The sequence below is a fragment of the Lygodium microphyllum genome, chromosome 28 (assembly GCF_053477565.2).
Source record: "Lygodium microphyllum isolate KBCC chromosome 28, Lygodium_microphyllum_v1.1.10, whole genome shotgun sequence".
NCBI classification, from domain to species: Eukaryota; Viridiplantae; Streptophyta; class Polypodiopsida; order Schizaeales; family Lygodiaceae; genus Lygodium; species Lygodium microphyllum.
This window is the reverse complement of record NC_141162.1, coordinates 18,538,848-18,543,860: the sequence shown is the minus strand read 5'-3', so window position 1 is coordinate 18,543,860 and position 5,013 is coordinate 18,538,848. Positions and strand designations below refer to the sequence as shown.

At 39.4% G+C, this 5,013-nt stretch overlaps 1 pseudogene; it reads right to left on the bottom strand.

Moving 5' to 3' along the window:
- On the bottom strand, positions 1 to 1,626 carry LOC148011212 (prohibitin-1, mitochondrial pseudogene; annotated as a pseudogene).
- Positions 1,627 to 5,013: the final 3,387 nt, after the last annotated feature.

Below are 5,013 nucleotides of genomic sequence, written 5' to 3'. Positions count from 1 at the left end.
TCAAAAATGAAAGGTTGTTTGGACCTCTAAGTAGCTGAGATCACAATGTTCCGAGTCAAGGCCATACTTCACAATGCAGGCATGCAAATTCTTACCATCAACAAGATCCTCCTTGCTGCAGCATACAGGAAGGATGTTGAGAAATGTTATACTATCTGGAGCTTCCAGCGAGAGCATTTTATCAAAAAGCCTCAATGCCTCTTTACCACAGCCCTGCTGTACATAAGCTGCGATCATGATGTTCCATGTAGTGACATTAGGATCAGGCATTTCATCAAAAATTCTGCAAGCATCATTGAAGCATACATCTGGATCAGGAATTTCACCAAGAGCCTGTCTCGATGTAGGCCTTGTCACAGGATATGCTGGTGGATGCTTTTGCCATCGGCAAGTGATCGGGCAATGCCACAGCTGCGCAAGAGGTCGGCAAGGGTCTGGGGTTTGGTTGGGGAGAAGGACGCCAGTGGCGGGTGTGATGGTTCACATGCTTGGTGGAGACGATTGAGCATCTGTCTCAAGCTGTTCTCATCGAGAGGCGGTTCAGCAGACTGCGCTGATGTGTGGGTATGATATGATGTGCGATGGATGTCCCGATTGACAACATCTTCTTCTCGGACATGCGATGAGAAGGAGGACTCACAGATAATGCTGCTGATCGAGGAATCATTTGCAGCAGCGGTGCTCACATCTCCGTTCTTGTGATACGAAGGCAAGGCACCAGGGTAAAGCTGTTGGCTTGGAGGGAGATCCGGCGCTGCTCAACAGGTCGGGACTTTTGTCCTGAGGTAAAGGATAAATTGAGAATCCAAGCTTGGACTTTTTGCCATAATCATCAGAAAAACGTTTCAGTCGAAGAGATCTCGATCAAGGCCAAGGTCCACAATTTCCTTTTTTCACTGTATAGTGTCCACCAGAAAGCGCAACCTACAGCTCCCTCGTTCCTTCTGTTCCCTGGCGACCTGTTCTGGTCACAGACGTCAACAACGGCCACCATAAAAGTCCTTAGGTAGATGTACCTCTCGAAGACTCTGTTTTCTTTGAATTGGATATATTGCCCGCCATTTTTTTTCTGCTAGCCTCCATCTTTTTCTCCGTGTAATGAAAAGCAGGATTGTTGAATATAGCTCCCCCCAATAAGTTGAGCACTTTTTGCCTCCCCTTTTGCTCAAACAATGGCCCTTCTTTTATCTTGTTCCGCTTTCTCCACTCTGAATTTAGCTCTCTCAGCTTTCTGAGCAGCCACCTGTTTTGCTTCAATAGCAGCTGTAAACTCTTTACCAAAAGTAAGGTTAATAATTAAAACATCATCAAGTGTAATATTGAAATTTGCAGCCCGCTAGGTAAGAATTTTTCTTATCTCTCTGCTAACAGCCTCATGCTGTGTTATGAGCTGGTTGCATTATACTGTACTACAACTACCTTCAAGGTCTCATAATTATGGACGGTAAAACTCTTTCATTGTAATTGGTACCCAAGGTCTCTGACATCAAAGATAATCAGTCTGTCGACCCAAGGAATCATCAAATGGATTCCTTCGGGATAAACCTTCTCTTTGATTCCATAATTCCTTGCACTTTTCTTGGAGATCATCATTGAAATTATCAGCTTGATAATATCCTTTGGCATCAGTTTTTCATCTTTTTCTAACACACACACATCATGCATCCAAACAAAATCGAACACATGCACTAAGGGAATATATACATTGGATGCGGATTATCGAAATGCATCACACACACAATGAATCACACGCAGAAAATAACACAAATGCACAACAAAAGAAATGGAGATGTATACGACTCGGATGCACAACAACACGACAACGCTCATTGCGCTAACCTGATTTTGAGTGAGAAAGGTTTATTGAGTTTTACAGGATGACGACCCCACATATGGATGATCATATGGCTGAAGACGACTTACCTGAGCCTACCATGGAACAAAAGTTGGATCTAATCATGTTGCAATTGGAAGAAGAACAAAGGGCTAGGCAAGCATTGCAAGCGCAATTGACAAAATTACAAAGAGCGTCTATTGACAAAGAAGAACCTCAAGCTGAAGATTTGATTCGACGTACCATCAACGCCACTCTTGAAGCACAAACCATTCGCAAGGAATCCAAGATAAGTAAACGAAGTTTCAAATTTCACACTTTCAATGGCATACGAGAAGGAAAGACTGTTTTATCATTCATTAGCCAGTTTGATGACTATTTCCATGAGGAAACTTATCCAAAAAAAGATAAAATCAAGTGTGTTACTAATCATCTGATAGATAGAGCATCACTTTGGTGGACTGTAGTACGCAAGAGTATAGAATGTCCTGCTACTTGGGAAGATTTCAAGAAGAAGTTCATGTAGAATTTCCTTCCACCGCAATTTCATGAGAAGGCTATCAAGCAATGGGATTTACTTCAACAACGGGATCGTGAGCCTATTCCACAGTATACAGAGCGTTTTTGGAATGCACTCCTACAGCTACGCATGCTTGAAGACATACCAGAGACGACACATAAGCGAAAGTATATATCTGGACTTCTTGGACATTACTACGCTGAAGTGAACATGTTCAAGCCTGCTACCCTTGAAGACGCCATCTCACTAGCTCACGACACTGAAGATAAGTTACGCGGAAGAGACAGACAACCACAGCAATTCCAAGCCAATGGTAATTATGGATCTAAACAATTCAATTCCAATTTTAGAAGGTTTAATCCAGGTCGTTTCTCATCACCATCTTTCCGCAAGAATTGGGCTAAACCACCTGCATTACCAATCCAAATCCTAAGCCTATTCCACAAGCAAATCCAAATGTACCCAGACTTCCAGCCATTGCAAATAATGTAACCAAAGCCAAGCCAATAGTATGCTATAAGTGTCACCAACCTGGGCATCTCGCAGCAAATTGTCATTCCAAGAAGCCACCAGCACATATCAACTATCTTGGAGCCATGGACGAAGACGAGCATGAGGATATGCCTGATTTCACTGAAGATGAGGATGATCCTACTACTACTTCCGACACTTTACCAGGTATGCCTACTCCACATTCATTGTTGACTATGAAATGTATGGTGCATGGAAAGGAAAGAACTATCTTACATGATGACGGTAGTACTCATGACTTTATTTCAGCAAAATTGGTAAAGGAATTGAAATTACAGACTGTACCTACGCATTATCGCATAAAAGCTGCATTTTTAAGTACTAGGTACAATGGCACACAAGAAGTACAAGATTTAGAGATTCAAATTGGTTCATATATTGAAAGAAGAAATTTCTTAGTTGTTCCATTACAGTCAAGCGACATTATTTTAGGAATGCCTTGGAGACACCAGCATAATCCAAATATAGATTATTCCACACACACAATGAATATTAATTTTCAAGGAAAATCTATTACATTATATGGTATGCATGCATCTAATATTTTTCCACTGCTTTCGCATACTCAAGCAAAACGTACATTACGCAAGAGTACTAAATCATATCTCATTTGGGTGAATGAATTGCATGTAAAGGAAAATCATATGCACCCTAGGCATAAGGAATTTCTTGCATATTTTAAGGATTGTTTTGTAGAAGACCTACCACCAGGTTTACCACCTTCACGTCCAGAAGACCATAAGATTGATTTAATCCCTGGCACACAACCACCTTGCAAAGCACCATATAGGCACAATCAAATAGAGCAAAAAGAAATCCAGAGTCAAGTTGAAGAATTACTAAATAGAGGCTTAATTCGACCTAGCAGTTCTCCATTCGGTGCACCTGTACTCTTAGTCAAGAAAAAGAATAATACTTATCATATGTGTATTGATTACCGAGCATTAAATAAAATCATTGTAAAGAATAGGTATCCTATACCTAGAGTTGATGACCTTATGGACAAACTGCAAGGATCTTCTATATTTAGTCAAATTGACCTTAAGTCTGGATATCATCAGGTGAGGCTAGATAAATCTGACATATTTAAGACTGCATTCAGAACACAGTTTGGCCATTACGAATTCTTAGTCATGCCATTCGGATTGACTAATGCACCTACTACTTTCAGTAGAATGATTAACCGTATCTTTCTGAAATATCAATATTGTGTGATTGTTTTCTTTGATGATATTTTGGTGTTTAGTCAAAGTGAAAAAGAGCATTATGAGCATTTATCATTAGTTTTTCAACTACTGAAAGAAAACCAATTGTTTGCAAATCCTGAAAAGAGTGAATTCTTTAAGACAGAAATTGAGTATTTAGGTCATATTGTATCAAAAGAAGGAATTAAAGTTGATCCTAAGAAAATTGATGCAATATTGCATTGGCCTCTTCCTAAGAATGTGCATGAATTACGCTCATTCCTTGGTCTTGCTAGTTTCTATAGGAAGTTTGTATGTAATTTTTCATTACTTGCTTTACCATTAACCAAACTTCTCAAGAAAGGAATTGTTTATCAATGGACTGAAACTCAGCAAAAATCTTTTGACTTACTGAAACGTGCATTAACTAATGCCCCTGTTCTACAATTGCCTGACTTTCATAGACCATTCTTTCTAGTTGTGACCGATGCTAGCGGATCAGGAATAGGAGTCATACTAATGCAAGACAATCATCCAATAGCATATTTTATTTCTAAGCTGAAACCCTCTGAGTTGAAATATTCCACTTATAACAAATAACTATTAGCAATTGTACAAGCATTAAAACAGTGGAAACACTACTTAATGGGTTCAGAATTCATGATAAAGACCGACCAGCAAAGCATTAGACATTTACTTAGCCAACCCCAAATTTCTGACCATCATATCAAATGGGCTTCCTTCATTCAAAGTTTTCATCCTATCATTCAATACCAACCTGGAAAAGAAAATGTAGTTGCTGATGCATTGAGTAGAAGACTTGCAATTCATAATATTTCTGTCATATCTTTTGATTCTTTGATTGCTATGAAAGATACATATCACCAGGATATTACTTTTCATTCTGATTGGCAAAAATTACTTCAAAATAATTTCATTCCTGT